The sequence below is a fragment of the Lepidochelys kempii genome, chromosome 4 (assembly GCF_965140285.1).
Source record: "Lepidochelys kempii isolate rLepKem1 chromosome 4, rLepKem1.hap1, whole genome shotgun sequence".
NCBI classification, from domain to species: Eukaryota; Metazoa; Chordata; order Testudines; family Cheloniidae; genus Lepidochelys; species Lepidochelys kempii.
This window is the reverse complement of record NC_136383.1, coordinates 93,699,829-93,719,488: the sequence shown is the minus strand read 5'-3', so window position 1 is coordinate 93,719,488 and position 19,660 is coordinate 93,699,829.

Genomic DNA, 19,660 nt, shown 5'->3' with positions numbered 1-19,660 from the left:
TCTGCATGTAAATAAAACCACACCTCAAAGCCCATCTCCTCCCATTTGGCAATGCAGATGCCTATGTTTGAAGCATATTACTCAGAAGTGGTTGCAAAATATGGAGCAGAACTGAGAAAAACATATGCTTCCTTTAAAGAGGGAAAACTTGCTATCCCTTTTGGAAGGCTGGGCCTGTAATTTTCCTGGCTATCATAGCAGCAAATTATAACATTTTCATTGTCTGCTGAATCAGAACTGGTCGTTTTATGCTTTAGTTTATGATTTTCAGCCTGAAAATGAAGTTGACATTTCAGTTTGCATGCTGAAAGGTGAAATTTCTGAATGATAAATGTGTAATAATAACGGAAAAGCTTGATGTTAAAATATGAATGTGTCTTTATGCTTATTATAGTTCTCTGTTAGGTTGTTTCAGAAGATGCTTTCTTATTTTCATCATCATTGTTCCTGCTGTCTTGCAAATTATTTGCCCTAATGTTCGTGTTAGAAAAATGCATATTGTACAATATTTCTGAAGAGATGTCCATTTCCTTTACTTTTTCCATTATGAAATAAAATAGATGATACACTTATAATTAAAGGGTTCCAGAAATAAATGAGCTCTTCAACAAAATGTTAGAGTATCTCAGGTTCTGTGTTATAATTCATAATGATGAAACAGCTAGTGGTTTCAGTCACCATTAGTGTCAACCGAATAGTTTAAAATGTGCGTTGAGTATTTTTTTTAATAATGTGATTATTTTAATGTGCATCTAATGCATAGCTCAATGTGCAATATGTCAACAATGTATTCAAGGTAACTATGTAGCATTACTCATGTGTGACTGACGCAGAGAACTGTAACATTCTTTAATGCAGCAGCAAGCCCCACCAATAATAAGGTGTATTTAAGGAGCATCACAGAAGCCATTTCTGAAAAATCAATTGTATCTTAACTAATGTTCTGTGAAGCAAAGGGCAGAAGAGGAATTGTGCAGTTACCTCTGATCTTCAAAAGAACCTAGAGAAGGAAACACAGTATTACGCTTATTTACATCTCAGCCTCCAGCAAGATGAAGCTTGACCTCAGGTTGGCTCTAAAGTCACAAGCTAAAAGGAACAGTTATGTAACGGAGAATGGCTAAAATTAACCGTAACCAAAGAGAAGGCTGTGATGAAGGTATCCAGGAAAAAATGCATATGAATTTATTAAATTATATCTCCCTTTTTAATTGCTCTCACTGCTAGACTGCTAGCAACAACAACAACAAAAGGCAGAAATTTTGTCCTGATAAAAGTGTTATTCTTTGTAACCACAGGAAGAACTGATTAAAGTTACTGTTGTTTTAATGTCCATCTTTATTGTGTTTACAGATTTAAAAAAATTGGTAATTTTTTTTCTATTTTGCGTTAAATTTATTGCAAATTATAATTAACAACCCTTCAAATAAGAATTGTTTAGTGTAAGACCAAGTTTTTAATGGTTTTTCACCATTCTTCAGGTTAAAAAAATATGAGGCTGGCAACTGCTTTAATAATTTCCCCTTTTATATTATTACCTATAAAGAGGATGCTCATATTCTCTCCTCTGCTAATCCAAATGGAATAGAGCAGAGTACAATGGAAGATGGCGGTAAGACACAGAGGGTTAGAGCAGCAGCTCCATAACACTCCCCATTTCCCTGAAGCCCCAAAAGGGCTAGGGTATACCAATCATGTGGGGGGGCATGGCTGAGTTTGGAGGGGGTGAGGCTCAGAGGGATTGCCACTCCCCACAGTATCATTCCTTCTTCAGAACTGTGGGAATCCCCATGGTAGATCATGCTGAGCCTGGTCAGTAATATCTTCTGCAGGGAACTATATATAGTTCTACTATAATCTGAGACCTTCCAGAGCAGCAAATGAAGGGAAATCATGGCATTATGGCCCCTGAGAAAGCTCCATGGGAAAGGGAAGCACACGCAATAATGTTGAGGCACTGGGTCTTCATGCAAATATAGCTTCCTTCTGTAAATGCCCTGATCCATAGGATACCCAGCAGATCTCCAGACAGCCACAAATTTACTATGTCTTGACACTGCAGCCTGCTCTATGAAGAGAAAATATCATTTCCACAAAATGAATAATCCCAAAGAAAATTCCTGCCCAAGGAGTAATTTTTTGTATATTTAAATGCTGACTGTGAGTTCAGTGCTTGACAGAACATAAACTATATCCCAGTCCCAAGGATTTTATAATCTAAATAGACAACAATTCAGTTATGTAATACACCATGTGGAGGTGCAGGTGAAGTTTAACTTATAGTAGCAATATAGGATTTGTGCAGATTTTTTTTCCTTTTAAATAAATAACATTTCTGTGGGTGCTGGGTTAAAAGTGGTGGGTGCTAAATTGAGAATAGAGAAAAGCTACAAATTATACTACTTAAAAAAATGTCAAGAGATTAGACAAATACAAAATCGAGCCCAGCTTTTATTTTGCAAGGACGCAGGAAACGAGGCCTTCTCTTTATTGTGGACATCTTTGCTTGTTTGTTACTAATTACCTAGTGCAGACACAATTATACTGCATGTCTACCTCCAAAAACATCATTGCTAGGAAAGATGGCTGCAGAGGGAATGTTGCTGGAATAGCATTCTCAGAAATACCACCTATGAGTGATATCAGCGTGCACAGATGACGTTAGTGTGCCGTACTTCCTTGAATGAGATCCTTGTATTAATGTTTTGAAATAATAGTGTATGCATTCTCCCAGAAATTCAATAAATATTACAGCTACTCGAGACTCTTAGAGTTGCACCGTGGTGAAAAGCTTTTTGATTCACACAATGTGGTCTCTTCCCGTGCTTATCCCAGTTCGGAACAACAATATCATAAGAATAAACATGGTAATAGACTATAACGCTGCACTTAAATCAGGAATCGTCTTATAGGGAGTTGAGGTAAGCAACTTCAGCATCAGGGGCGTAGGGCTGCAAGGTGCTGATCTAGCAAAGGCCTTAAACATGTGCTTAACTTTTATGTTAAGAATGTGAGTAGCGCCATTGACTTCATGGTGCTATAAAAGGGCCTGACCCCACCGGGTGCTGAGTTCCCTAAACTCCTAAGTTAGATTACTACTTTTAGGAACAGCTCTGAGCATGGAGTGATGTGTAGGCTGCCCACCCCAGGAACAAACCCCCAGGAGGCATGATGACAAAGAGATATGCTCTTGAGTTACAGTTACTTCTCTGTTTCCTCCTTGATCCAGGTGATGGCGCAGGGAATGGTAATGTACTGACAAACTATAAAAGCAGTAAACTACCAGCTTGTTCTCCCTCCGCAGAGATACACTGGCTCATCTGTACTAGCCAGAAAATGTGGGACAGATAAACTTCACGCTCTGCCATTCTACACCTATCCCTGCCCACTTGCAGCCCACCCGTGTGCCTGTAGCTTCACTTGCTCCTGCACCTCGGTAGCCCATTTAGGAGCTTAAAGGCAGTGTCTTACTCCTCTTAGGTGAACACATAGCACAAGTCACAATCTAGCCTGTAATGACTTTTCTTTGACATCAGTAGCGTTTTGCCTGAGTAAGGCTCGAAGACCAGACCCCAAGGAGAGCCCACGGTCCCTTATGCTTTTGAAAGCACATGCAATAATTCATAGCATATTCCCCTTTTCCTCTTTAGGACAGGAAAATGGACTAAAGCTTACCCGTTACAAAAGAATATTAAATATGTTATTATTAGCCCTTTTTCATTCCTTTCCCATATGGAAAAACAATAAGAGGAATAAAGTCTGTGACATTAATAACCTCTAGAAAATCCACTAAATATTTTGTTGAAGCCATTACCACAACATGGAGGTACTATATCTGTGTCAGGTGGCATGTCTTAATCAGCCCTGCCAAACAGAACTGCCAGAATGAATTATTGCTAATAATTCATTGAAGACTCCAGAGAGATCTAAACTGTATTAATTATTTGGGGAACTGAATATGGAAATGACCCTCTACATTTACACAGTCAATGGGAGAAACACTTGGTGGCTCAATTCGTATATGAACAGTAGACTGTCAGCACGTACTTTTGTTTAAAATACTGTATTGCATAATGTGTCTGAGCTGTACTGTAATGTGCTGGACAGGTAATTAGGCAGGCTGGGATTTAATTCATATACTATAGCTACATAGAAATATTAAGTTAAGTTTTGTATGTACTTAATATTATATGTACTGTAGCTGTGCCTTACTTCTCATGCCATAGATTGGGGTAGTCAATAGGCAGACCCCAGGCCAAATTCGGAGTGCCAGATGTTTTTGAATGAACTGCAAAACCTTTTTATTTACGTTATTATCATTATTGTTATTTGCGGTGTGAAAAATGTTTCTCTGGAGTCTGGACCTTAATTGATTATCCTTGCCATAGGTAATATTTCAATAGCTCTGCCCCCACCAGAACAGGCCAGCCAGCCCAGCAAATTCACACTTATTAGGCTAGGAAGATGATCAGAATAGTTCCTGAAGTCCATTAGGGACTTTATTATGCAGATCTAATTTATGTAGGAGGCACTTATATACTATGGTGATAGTCACTGTAGAAAAGTCTTAGATAGACAGACCAATAAATTAATGATCCTTATTCACAGCCAGCATAGTAAGCTCTGCAATTGTCTGTATCTTTACCCGACACTATTTATCCAGCTGATGTTCCTTCTTTTGAACTAATAACTTATAAAAGATAGAAAGGGTCAGATCTTCAGCTGGAGTAAATCAGCATAGTTCTACTGAAATTAATTGAGCTGTGACAATTTACCGCAGTTCAGAATCTGGCCAAGACTTGAGCTTTATAGGACTTGTGGAACATTTCTTCGAGCACATCAAAAGAAATGCTGATAAAATGAATATATCTGAAAATTCATAAGAGGCTCTCGCATGTACTTTTTCTGTCTGTACATTCCTTTAGAAATCAGATAGGAATATAATTAAGATAATAGTGTCTAATACTGTAGGCATTTATGACTTGAGGCAAAACTGGTATTATTTTGTGATTGGTTTGTTATGATATTATGATACATAGATACGGACATTGGATTGGGTTTTGTTTCCACTGAATTTACCTTATATTTTTTTATATTATGTATCTGTAAGGAATTGTGTCATGTAGAATTTGTTTCTTACTGACATTGTTCATTTAACACATTTAACACTTTGTCTTGCATTTTGTTAATAACGTTACTGTTAAAATGTAGCTGTAGATGTTTTTGCAAGTGTATTGCATGTTGTGGTAAATTCAGTTGTTGGTATTTGTGTTACATGAATATACTGGTACTAATTTTTGTTAATCCATGTTCGTGTTTTGTTAATGGTAAAGGGCCAAATGGTCCCCTCTCTTTCTGCAAGCAGATATGGGTGCAGGAAAGCTGATGTACAAAGGGATATCGCTTGCCCTGCAGCACTGTCCCCCTGCCTTCAACCCATGGAAGGCCCAATACAAGTGCTCCATGGAAAGAAGCTGAGGTGGGCTGTCTAGTTATTTACATAACTTCAGGGATTTAAGAAGTAACTAACATCAGTTCCCCACCTCACAGTGAAACCCAGTGTGCCCCAGAGATAGTGGGTCTGCAGTAAGAAGTGAATGAATGTGCATGTAACTCTGTAGGAGCCATATTGCCAGGGTTGGGAGCTTGGAGGCAGTAGAGCAGCTCAGGGCCACCACACAAATGGTCCTGGCTCTAGTAGGCCTCAGAAGATCTATAGGTTTTAAGGGCTGAACCCTGCTCTTGTTCTGGCAGGAGGGATTGGAGAAAAACAAATCATGATGGTTACAGACCATGGGCAAAATTCTGGTCAGCACTTCTTGCTGCGTGCACCCAACAAGAAAAACATGGGCCTGTAGGAAGAGTGTGGGACAGAGAATTTCCACTGAATTTCCAATTTATCCATGGAGAAACTACACTAGAGGCTTTCTGTGACCAGAGCTAGGGAAGAGAAATCCAGTGCAGGGCCCAGGAATCAGCAGCATGGTCCGCGTGTTTCAGCTCAGATTCCCCATCACCCACAAGTGGGCTGTATACACCTTCAACCCGGGGGACTGGTAGTGATTCTGCAGCAAGTCAGGCATTCACTGATGCTGCTTTTTCAGTGTTAATGTGTGCCCATTTGGGGGGAAGGAATATAGTTCTTTAAATGTACTATGTAGGTTGACTGAATGAGCAACCAATATTTTGATTTTCCTTTATACTTGAGTTATCCTTTAAATTCCTTTCAAATCTTGGATAAGCAGCTAGAAAGAGGGGCTGGAAGAAGGATGGTTTCATCTAATCAGTAACTTTTGTCTGGTAATCACAGAAGTAAATCAGTCTTAATCTGAGTGGTGGTACTGCAGAAATCCATTTCAAATCCAAAGAGAATAAATTCATATTCAGTATATACTTTTATATATGGATGAGTATGACATGAGCCAACCAGTTTGGATTACATTTGGTTTTCCAAGCCAATTACTCACATACTAAACTCTTGCTTTATACCACATTTTTTAGGAAGTTTGAAAATTTGGATTAATAATTTCCCATCATTTTAATTTTTGTAAATCTTGGCTATGCCTGGTTTGTGGTGGAAAAAGTATTGAACCTACCATGAGAGATAGGATGCTTTTTGGGCATTTCTAGCTAATCAGAAGCAGGAGGTACTGGAATTATCATAAGGGAATTACTCAGAGACTTCCAGCCCGCTTCTGTAGACCCCAAGAGCCAGATCCTCAGCAGCTGCAAATTACATCACTCTTTAACTGCAGTGGAATTATGCTGATATACACCAGCTGAGGATCTGGCTCAAGATTTTCAGATAACATTTGGTGACGCATCTGAACTGTTGGGTGCTTATCCAAATGTACTTCCAAACTATTTGGGGTTTCACTCAACTATTAGCATTTCTTTACTTGAGGCTAAACTGCAGACAAACTAGGTCAAAAACTTTGTGGCACCAAAAGACAGAATCCTCAGCCTCAGTATGCTTTAGCAGTCATACATTACAGTCCTGGGCACGACTGTTTGACATAGTGGGGTCAGCCTCAGTGTGCTTCAGCAGTCATACATTACAGTCCTGGGCACAACTGTTTGATATAGTGGGGTGCAGTAACCATGGCCTCCTCCTGCTCCCTATGTGGGTTGTTGAGCTATGGTCCACTCTTTTTCTCCCCCAATGAAGGAATAGTCCCCGCGTAGCATCGCTTCTTTCCTGACAATTCAGAAATTGTGACCATATTCCGTTTTCCCAGCAGCTGGTACTGAGGCTTTTCCATATAACATAATAAGAAATAAATGAACATTGATATGCTTCCAAGTCTGATGCCATCTAATAAAAACTCTATATGGTGATCATATAGTATTTGGAATTGCATTTTTACATCATGTAAATAAACTTGGTTACAGCATTAGGCTTTTATTAGTCAGTTTATGCCATATCATCTTTTGAAAATATTTATTTTTGTTCCCCATCCCTTTGCAACAAAGGACAATGTAAGTAGTGCTCACGATAGTAGAGAGATTTTATTAATTCCATTATAATTATAAACCTTGTTTTCTGGAGTTTTATTCTCAGCCATTTTAGATGTCCTTGATCTAATACAGTTGAAATGTCTTTTTTTAAAACATGACTCATATTGGCTAAGCTGCATTTTAGACATAAAAATCCACATTCTCAGTGGTTTAAACTGGCAGATCTCTGTAGTAGAAAGAGAGCCTGAGACATGAGGTCTTGCATGAGGCCTGAACTAAAGTAATCGTTAAGCCTTACTAATATGAAGCAAGGTAATCAAAAGTCAAGCTGTGATTAGAAGTCAGGCCCTGTTATAAAGCATGCCTGCTCGCAAGCTCACTGAACCTGGCAAGAATACCCCCAGTGCACCACGTTGCAACAGCACTCACTCAAATTTCGCCCAGCCACCCCTCGTCATGACAGGGGGCAGTCGGGACAAACCTGAGTGGTGCTCCGACTCCTGCACAGGTGATCACAATGTCATTCACATTTGGCCCTTCCATCTGATGGGGAGGGGCAAATTTGAGTGGGTGGCATTCTGACTCTGTGCACCCGGTGATGTGTCAGAGGACCACTTCATTGGGGTGGGCCCCCATAACCTTGTGGGTCCTGGCACAACTGCATCACTTGCACTATTGTAGCTATGCCACTGTTTGACAGGGTTAGTGGAGAAGAGGGGTGGAGAAGCATTAGACATGATATATATTGATTTTAGTAAGACCTTGGATACTGCCCCACATGACACTCTTATAAGCAAACTAGAGAAATGTGGTCTAGATGGAATTACTATAAGGTGCGTGTATAACTGGTTGAAAGAGTAGTTAATCAGTGGCTCGCTCTCAAACTGGGATGCTGTATCTAGTGGGGTTCCGCCTGGGTCAGCCCTGAGTCTGGAGCTATTCAATATTTTCATTAATGAGTTGAATAATGGGGTGGAGAGTAAGCTTATAAAATTTGCAGATGACACCAAGCTGGGAGGTGTCATATGCACATTCAAGGGCAGGATTAGAATTTGGAGTCATCAAGATGAAATTCAATAAAACAAGTGCAAAGTACTACACTTGGGAAGCAGGGCTGGCTCTACCCTTTTTGCTGCCCTGTCAAGGTTCCTCCCCCACTCTGAACTCTAGGGTACAGGTGTGGGGACCTGCATGAAAACCTCCTAAGCTTACTTTTACCAGCTTAGGTTAAAACTTCCCCAAGGTACAAATTAATTTTACCCTTTGCCCTTGGAATTTCCACTGCCACCACCAAACTTTAACTGGGCTTACTGGGAAACGTAGTTTGGACACGTCTTTCCCCCCAAAATCCTCCCAACCCTTGCACCCCACTTCCTGGGGAAGGTTTGGTAAAAATCCTCACCAATTTCCATAGGTGACCACAGACCCAAACCTTTGGATCTTAGAACAATGAAAAAGCATTCAGTTTTCTTACAAGAAGACTTTTAATAGAAGTAAAGGAATCACCTCTGTAAAATCAGGATGGTAGACACCTTACAGGGTCATTAGATTCAAAACATAGAGAATCCCTCTAGGCAAAACCTTAAGTTACAAAAAAGATACACAGACAGGGATAGTCATTCTATTCAGCACAGTTCTTTTCTCAGCCATTTAAAGAAATCATAATCTAACACATACCTAGCTAGATTACTTACTAAAAGTTCTAAGACTCCATTCCTGTTCTGTCCCCGGCAAAAGCAGCATACAGACAGCCCCAGACCCTTTGTTTTTCTCCCTCCTCCCAGCTTTTGAAAGTATCTTGTCTCCTCATTGGTCATTTTGGTCAGGTGCCAACGAGGTTACCTTTAGCTTCTTAACCCTTTACAGGTGAGAGGATTTTTCCTCTGGCCAGGAGGGATTTTAAAGGGGTTTACCCTTCCCTTTATATTTATGACATGCCCCAAGCAGCGAAGCAAAGGAAGGAAAAAACCGCCGGAGTGCCGCCCCAAGAATGGCTGAAGTGCCACCCCTTCTGATTTGCCGCCCCAAGCACCAGCTTTCTTAGCTGGTGCCTAGAGCTGGCCCTGTTAGGAAGAAAAATCAAATGCACAACTACAAGATGGGGAATAACTGGCAAGGCAGTAGAACTGCAGAAAAGGCTATGGGGGTTATAATGGATCACAAATTAAATATGAACCAACAATCAGATGTAGCTTCAAAAGAGATAGATATAATTCTGGGGTGTATTAACAGGCGTGTGCTAGGTTAAAGACATGCAAGGTAATTGTTCTGCCCCCTCCGAATTTACCTGGAGTCGATTTAGGCCACCACTAGGTGCTTTTGAAAATCCCACTCTTACTATGCAAGAACTGTCTCCCTCGTCCTATAGAGTTCATATAGTAGGTGCTGTGATATACTGCAGAACAACATAAACCAAATCAAACCACCAAACAATGCCAGACAAAAAAGAAAAAAAATAGAAGAGGAAACTTGTCTTTGGACTCTGAGCACTAGCCTATGAGAAATACACAAGCCTCATAGTAAATATAGAATCATAGAATCATAGAATATCAAGTCATATATGCATCCACAGTAGATTATCATGCAGGCCTAGGAGAAAAAAAAACAAATATTAGGTAATAGGTGTATGTTGGGTCCTGATGTCAAATCAAGCCCCCTCAGATTTTACAATGTCTAAGAAAGCATTAACCATGCTTTCACACAATTTAAGCTCTGGTCAGCTTAAATTTTTATTTGAACTAAATTCAAATTTGGGGTAACCACTTGGACATGTGACATTTTTGGGGAAAAAACTTATCTGAGATATTTCATTATGGAACAATCTTTTAGATTACCTATTGCAATCCTATCTGTCCATCAGATTATTAAGCAATTTTCAACTAACACTGGTTTCAGAGTAGCAGCCGTGTTAGTCTGTATTTGCAAAAAGAAAAGGAGTACTTGTGGCACCTTAGAGACTAACAAATTTATTTGAGCATAAGCTTTCGTGAGCTACAGCATCCGATGAAGTGAGCTGTAGCTCACAAAAGCTTATGCGCAAATAAATTTGTTAGTCTCTAAGGTGCCATAAGGACTCCTTTTCTTCTTTCAACTAACACTGTTCACAAATGATCATTATAAATAAATGCAATGAAAATACCAAGGAGCCAATTCCATGTCTGGAAACTAAACCAGAATCATAAGAATTACATGAGGCTACCAGCTCTGTAGGCTAGGTATATATATTTCTAACAAGAGGAGACTTGGTATATGTGGTGTAGCCCTGTTTATGCACAAAGACACACATCTGGACAAAATCTGTCTCACTGAGATCTGATGAAAATCAGGAGTTAAGAAAGAAGTCTCCCAGATGGTAGAATTTTCTTTAAGAATCCAGCAAAAGCAAGAACATTCAGAGCTAGACTCAAACTCAATATGAGGCATGTAGATGTTTTTTCCATGCCCCTTATCATTCTCAGACATCCCTTGGTGGGGAGAAATGCTGTCAGCTGGATATCTTCCTTAGGGTAGGAGGGCCATCAGTCTGATAGTTAGTTTTGTTTATAAAATTAGTTGTTACATTTTCATTTGTTAATTGGAAAATATACTGTACTTCAATGGCACTTCTTAAATTCTCTATTCGCAAAGTAATTAGCTAAAAACTGAAATAACTCTCCCCAAAGTAAAGTTGGCAAAGCATACTTTTGGATTTTAAAAACATTTGCTTACCATTTGGGTCATAAAGAGAATGCTTTGAACATTTCACAAAATAAGCAAGATGGCAAAATTTACTGGGCTCACTTATATGTATTTATATGTATTTCCTAAACATAGCTACATTACTAATCTGGTAAATTTTAAAACCAGAGGCTAAAGAGTCGGGTAGTTAAATCCTTTAAAGATTAAAAAGCTCTAAAATATTGAAATGGAAATGGAATTTATACAACTTTTAAAAACATTCAAATATCCCACTGAGAATCAATTATATGTGTCTAGTTTATACTAGATGAATGTATACTTCAGCTGGAATTACTGTCCGTTACTGAAATAAATTCATCCTTCACTCAAAAAATTACCCATCAAATCTGATATCAGACACTGAATCAGACACAGCCTCTATCAAATTATTTACGTCACCTATCAAATAAAATACTCCATATCTTGAAGCTATCACTAACTCCTTAACAGTATTTAATGCATCAAGTACTGAAACAAAATAATATAATTGGTGGAATTCTACAGCCAATGTTATGCAGGAGGTGACACTAGATAATCATAACGGTCCTTCTGGCCTTAAAATCTATGTATAAATGAAAAAAAATAGTATTTGCAAACATTCAAATAAAAACCATGAATTCTCTTTATTTTATTTGCAAACACTTTTATTTCTTTCTGTAAACATCTCTATGAATTTTTGTTTAGAACAAAATAATACAGGAATGGTCATACTGGGTTAGACCAATGGTCCATCTAGCCCAGTATCCTGTCTTCTGACAGTGGCTGGTGCCAAATGCTTCAGAATGAATAAACAGAACAGGGCAATTAGTGAGTGAGCAACCCCCTGTTGTCCAGTCCCACGTTCTGGCAGTCAGAGGTTTAAGGACACCTATAGCATACTGTTGCATCCCTGACCATCTTGGCTAATAGCCATTGATGGACCTATCCTTCATGAACTTATCTAATTCTTTTTTGAACCCCATCAGAATTTTGGCCTTCACAACATCCCTTGGCAATGAGTTCCACAGGTTGACTATGCATTATGTGAAGAAGTACTTCCTTTTGTTTGTATTAAACCTGTTGTCTATTAATTTCATTGGGTATCTCCTGGCTCTTATGTTATGTGAAGGGGTAAATAACCCTTCCTTATTCACTTTCTCCACATTTCACCATTCATGATTTTATAGACCTCAGAGATTTATAGATTCATAGATATTTAGGTCAGAAGGGACCATTATGATCATCTAGTCTGACCTCCTGCACAACGCAGGCCACAGAATTTCACCCACCACTCCTGCAAAAAACCTCTCATCTATGTCTGTGCTATTGAAGTCCTCAAATCGTGGTTTAAAGACTTCAAGGAGCAGAGAATCCTCCAGCAAGTGACCCGTGCTCCATGCTACAGAGGAAGGCGAAAAATCTCCAGGGCCTCTTCCAATCTGCCCTGGAGGAAAATTCCTTCCCGACCCCAAATATGGCTATCAGCTAAACCCTGAGCATATGGGCAAGATTCATCAGCCAGATACTACAGCCAGATCCATCCACAGTCATCTCTTTTTCAAGCTGAATAGTCCCAGTTTTTTTAATCTCTTCTCATATGGAAGCTGTTCCATATACCTAATATTTTTGTTGTCCTTCTCTGTACAATTTCCAATGCTAATATTCTTTTTTGAGATTAGGTGACCAGAACTGTATGCAGTTTTCAAGGTGTGGGAGTACCATGGATTTGGATAGTGGCATTTTTTGTATTTTCTGTCTCATTATCTATCCCTTTCCTAATAGTTAACATTCTGCTAGCTTTTTTGACTGCCACTGCACACTGAGTAGATGTTTTCAGAAAATTATCCACAATGACTCCAAGATCTCTTTCTTGAATGGGCTAATTTAAATCCCATCACTTTGCATGTATAATTGAAATTATGTTTTCCAATAGGTATTACTTATCAGCATTGAATTTCATCTGCCATTTTGTTGCACAGTCACTCAGTTTTGTGAGGTCCCTTTGCAACTTGTCACAATCTGCTTTGGACTTAACTATCTTGAGTAATTTTGTATCATCTGCAAATTTTGTCACCTTTTATTTAAACTTTATAAAAAGTTTATCCTTTTTCTAGATCATTTATGAATATTTTGAATAGTACAGGAGGCAGTGAAGATCCTAGGGACACCTCACTATTTACATTTTTCCATTGTGAAAACTGATCATTTATTCCTATCCCTGGTTTCTCATCTTTTAACCAGTTACTTTGATCCATGTGAGGACTTTCCCTCTTATCCCATGACTGCTGACTTTGCTTAAGAGCCTTTGGTGAGGGACTTGTCAAAGGCTTTCTGAATGCCCAAGTACACTACATCAACTGGCTCATCCTTGTGCACAGGCTTATTAACTCCCTGAAAGAATTCTAATAGATTGTTGAGGCATGGTTTCCCTTACGAAAGCCATGTTGACTCTTCCCTAACATCGTGTTTATCTATGTGGCTGATTATTCTATTCTTTACTATAGTTCCAACCAATTTACCTGGTACTGAAGTTAGTCTTATTGGCCTGTAATTGCCAGCACCACCTCTGGAGCCTATTTTAAAAATTGGCATTACATCAACTATCCTTTAGTCATCAGGAACAAAGGCTGATTTAAGTGACAGGTTACATACCACAGTTAGTAATTCTGTAATTTCATATATGAGTTCCTTCAGACCTCTTGGATGAATACCATCGGGTCTTGGTGACTTCTTATTGTTTAATGTATCTATTTGTTCTAAAAACTCTTCTCCTGGCACTTCAATCTGGGACAGTTCTTCAAATTTGTCACCTAAAAAGAAGGGCTCAGGTTTGGGAATCTCCCTCACATACTCAGCAAGAAGACTGAAAGAATTCATTTAGTTCCTCTGCAATGTCCTTGTCTTCCTTGAATGCTCCTTTAGGACCTTGATCATACAGTGTCCCCACTGATCGTTTGAAGTTTTATGTACTTAAAATTTTGCTATTAGTTTTTCTGTCTTTTGCTAGTTGCTTTTCAAATGTGTACTTTTACATTTGATTTGCCAATGTTTATGCTCCTTTCTATGTTCTGCTCTAGGATTTGCCTTCCAATTTTTAAAGGATGTCTTTTTGTCTTTATACCACCTCTGTTACTCTGTTGTTTAGCCTTTGTTACTTTGTTGTTTGGCATTTTTGTCATCCTCTTACTGTTTTTATTATTAATTATTTTATTTATTTATTTATTTATTATTTGGGGGTATACATTTAGTTTGAGCCTCTATTATGTTTTTTTTTTAAATAATTTCCATGCAGCTTGCAGGCATTTCATTCTTGAAACTGTTCCTTTTAATTTCTGTTTAACTAGCTTCCCCATTTTTGTGTAGTCCCCCCTTTGAAATTAAATGCTAAGGTGGTTGACTTCTTTGGTATTCCCCCCACCCCCACAAGGATGTTAAATTTAGTTACATTATGGTTGCTATCACCAGATGGGTTCAACTATATTCACCCCTTGGACTAGACCCCATGCTCAATTTTGAACTAAATCAAGAATTGTCTCTCCCCTTGTGGTTACAGAACAAGTGTTCCTAGAAGCAATTATTAATGGTGTCAAGAAATTTTATCTCTGCATCCCATCCTGAGACGATATGTATCTAGTCAGCATTTCACAATGATCATCATCATCCTGGTCAGGTGGTTGGTAGTATATTCCTACTGCTATACTTTTATTGTTCAAGCATGGATTTTCTATCCATAGAGATTCAATTGTACAGCTTGATTCATTTAAGAGTTTTACTATATTTGACTCTGTGCTGTCTTTCACATATCGTGCCAGCCCCCCTTCCCCACCAGTGTGACCTACCCAGTCATTTCTATATATTTTGCACCCTGGTATGACCATCTCCCATTGCTTATCATTGTTCCACCAAGTTTAGGTGATGCCTATTATAACAGTATCCTCATTTAATATACCAGGCACTCAAATTTACACATCTTAGTATTTAGACTTTTAGCATTTGTATATAAGTAGTTATAAAATTTGTCAATATTTGGTTGTCTGTCTTCATGTGATGTAATTGAATGAGACTTTTTTCATTTGACTGTTTCTCTTCAGCTTCTTCTTGTACTTTATGAACTATTATCCTCTCCTCTTTCCTAGGATATAGAGTATCCCTTTAATAAATCCTCCCTGCAGGATGCCTCTGTCCAAATCGTGTGCCTCTCCACACCTTTTGGCTTTCCCACAGCCCTTAGTTTAGTGTATGCTATCCCCATTTTACAGATGGGGAATTTAGGCATAAAGAGACTAAATGACTTGCCCAATATCACACACAGGATGTCAATGGCAGTTCAGGGATTTGAAACGTGGCTCTTAGACCCTGGCTAGAGCTCTAAGCACTGGACCATCCTTCTTTTCTGTCTTTTTTGCCTACATATTGGGAACTGGAAGGTTCCACTGACAGCAGAATTTAGTCCAAGGTATCCACAAGTGGTTTCTATCGGAGTGCCTTAGATTTTGCTAATGAAATAACTGTAGCATAGCATCACTGCTCATAAATGATTCCTCTCTAAATACCTAGGCCTCAAGGAGGATTCGGCGGGAAAGGTGAAGGAACTGGGCCACACTCTGCTCTCAGTTGCACTGATGCAAATCTAAAGTAACTTCATTAAGGGCTTGATACACAGCCCATGGAAATATTCACATTGATTTCAATGGGATTGAATCAGGCCCTGCATGGGGCAACTCTACTTTAGCCTGCCCCACTTTATGAATATTTAGGGTGGGATTTTCTAAACCACTCAGAACTGGCTTAACTGTGCTCCCATTGAAGTTAATGGGAGTTTCAGTAGGACCAACACTTAGAGTTAGGCCAACACTTCAGAAATGCATAAGGAAGGGTCTCTACACTAAAACAAAAAAGGAAAAGTCCCTCCGTCCATTCATGAGTTATTCAAATTAAGTATTTGATATTAGAAGCTGTATTTTGGCTGCCATATGATTATGAATGACACTATGGGCAGCATGGTCTAGTGGACTGCACCTGGATCTGGAAATAAGGAATTTCTGAATTCTAATTGTGACTTTCATTCATGGCGTAGCTGTGAAAAGTCACTATGATCTCTGCCTAGTTTCCCACCTGGAAAATTGGAATAACAAAATAACCTGCCTCCAGGGTTGTTGTGGGATTTAACTAGCTAATGTTTGTATAATGTTTTGAAAATATAAAATGTTATTTATGTGCTAAGTGCTATTTACACACATTTTTTTTCTCTTTTTGATTTGGGTATGTTTTACCTTTTTGTTATTTTACTAATTTTGGAGGGGAAGGTTGCTTATTTCTAAATACATACTACATTTTACACGTTGGAAATCTCCTCTGACTCATTATCTTGTCACATGTCTGTGAGGACACATTGGGTATGTCTACACTGCAATAGAGCTGACTCGGGCTTATAGCACTTGGGCTAAGGAGCTGTTCAATTGCAGTGTAGATATTTGGGCTCAGGCTGGAACCCAGACTCTAGGACCCTGCAAGAGAAGAGGGGCCCAGAGCTTGGGCTACCGCTTGAGCCCGAAAGTAAACATCACAATTAAACAGCCCCTTAGCCAAAGCCCCACAATCTTGAGTCAGCTGGCATGGGCCAGCCGTGAGTGTCTAACTACAGTGTAGATACACCCATTATTTTGTTCAAGACTGGGGTAGTTTTCACAATATTGAATCTGAATAATTCACATCGTATTATTTTTCATAAATATTTTTACCTCTTATTCTATATGCAAATTTTTCACAGGCAGCTTATAAAGTTTTCCCATTCCTTAAAATGATCAGTGAATAATTTTGCTGTCTAATTATGGGTCTACAGATTTTACAAGAGCAGTTCATTTTAAATATTCAAAGTAATGCTTTTTTATTTTTGTTTGAACACGTGGGCCATGCGTGGAACTCTGTCTGGATGAGTAAGTCTTAGGATCAGATTTCTGGTGTGAATACTGGTGCTTACAAATTAAAATTTCTCTTTCTATAAATATTCTCCAATGTTCACTGAAAATTCACTGTTTTCACAGACATAGGTGCTGAGCACCCATGGAAAAAAATTAGTGGGTGATTAGCACCCACCAACAGCCAACTCCTCTCCCCCCCCCCAGGGCCTCCCACCCATAGTGGCCCTGCTGATCAACTGCTCCTTCCAGCTCCTCCCATCCGCCACGGATCAGCTGTTCCGTGGTGTGCAGGAGAAGCTGGGGGGAGGGGGAGGAGCGGGGATGGGGGTGTGCTTGGGAGAGGGGATGGAACTGGGTGGAAGAGGCAGGGCAGAGCGGGGGTGGAAAGAGGAAGAACAGGGGTAGAGCAGGGCAAGAAGAGGCGAGGTAGGGATGGGACAGTGCAGGAAGGGGAGGAGTGGGGGTTGAGCACCCGCAGGGAAAGGAAGAAGCCAGCATCTGTGTACACAGACATTATTGCTACCAAATTTATTGATACTACAGAAAGTGAATACATTTGAAGGATGGCATCTTAAATAGTGTATCAGCCTCCTGCAGCTGCAATGCAGTGTTAGCATTGGGAATGTGTCTTCCCTTAGAGAAATTGAGAACAAAATGTTCTTGAGTTGAAGTTTTGAAACAAGTCTTTTTGTTTTCTGTAAGTTCTACAGGGATTCAGAAATGTAAAGGTCAGATGGTATTAATACTACTTTACACTTACATATGGTGGCTTCCAGCTGAGCACCCCATCATGCCTCAGAAATATTACTTAATTTCGCCTCACAACATCTGTGTGGTAGATATTGGTGTCCCAGTTATTTTGGATATTGAGGCATAAAAACATCAACAAGTAAATTATTAGAAGGGCAGCTTTCCTTTGCAGGTGCAAGTTAAATCCACAAAATTTGTTGCAACCGTTTTGCAACTGTAATTGGATTGTGGGAGCAAATCTGACTTTCTACCTCTGTCTACCTAACTCTGGGTACAAATAAGGTAGTTAAAGGCATAAATTCTCAAATATGCACCTGAAAAATCAATATGCAGTTCAGGCACACATTTTACAGATGTTACTTGAAACTACAAAAAGGAAGACCAGAACTTTAGTTCTCTTAAAAGATACCCCTTACTGATTTTCTGAAGGTGACAAAGAGTCTGTAAAGAGCAGTGAATAATCCCTAACATCCATTCTTAGGACTCCACCCTTTGTTATACGGAAATATTTTTCAATCTGCAGTATCCTTCCTTCCTTCTCTCCTCTATTTAATGTATTCTAAATTAAAATATATAGATAATTTTTATTTTGCCTCTTCATCCCTCAATTTTTACTAAATTAGTCAATGCCCTAAGTTCAAGAAAGGTGACTTTGTAATAGTAGATGATCATGCCCTAACTCTGTAGATTTGGATGACACAATCTGTGCCAGCACAAAAACCTATGAACAGCCCTTCCAGATTCTCTTATTTTTGACTTTAGGTCCATCTGACACCCAAACTCCACTTGTTTTCCTTCTTCAAGAGTAGGACATTTTGCATCTCTTGAGATGTTCAGTCAGCACCCATTCACCAGAAAGGATCCTTTTATAAAAATAAAATAGTCTTCACTTAAGAGATTAGAACTTCCCCCGAAAATAAATTAAAAACCATGAACTGAATATCATCTAGATGTAGGCTAATGAAAAGCCTTGCTAAAATAAGTAATTAAAAAGGTTAAATTTGAACTCTTACATGTTAGAAGCAATCCACAATGTAGCTCAAATTCTGTTGATGTCCTGTAGACTCTCAGACCAAACAGATCTTTCTCTCAGTTACATACTCATTTTCCTAACAAGATATCTGTGAAAGCCTTTATTTTTCAGTGTGACCCCAACTTTTTTTATAGACCTTGCCTTGGGGGATCATAGGTATTATTTTCTCATTTCCACGTTTAGCTAGGACATCATTTTACTTGTTCATACTCAATACACAACTAAAGTGGTATTTCCCAATTTACAAAGTATTTGACTAGGTTGATATATAATCTTTTGGTTTCCTTCCATATTTCTTTATGTGTTTTAAATACTTTTTTTGGTCCTTTGTTATTTTAAATTAACATCAGCACCACCCCTGGACCCCCCATGGCTAAAGCCTGGTTTATTAGCATTTTAATTATATTTTTTCTTCTTGGAAAAAATGATTCTCTTCTAATTGCTTTTTCTGAGTTATGTGTTATCAGGTTTTCTTAAGATCACAACAGTTTCTTTGTAATAGTGAGTAGATGAACAAGAACATTTAGGTTTCCTCAAAGAGCAACATTTAGGTGTCAGAGATATGCTTCTTTCATATTCCTTTTACAGTATATTTTCTATATGATCTTTGTGATTTGGTAAAAGCATGATTATAATAGCTTAGTGAAATTTCACTACACTGTTTGCTAATTATTTCTCAATTGTGGTATATTGGATTAGTCATCACAATTCCTCAAGGATCTATATTTTCTCTTGTGGTAACAAACTAAGTTGCTGATTGCTGTGTTCATTTTTGAAATCATTTGTATGTTATTTATTGTTA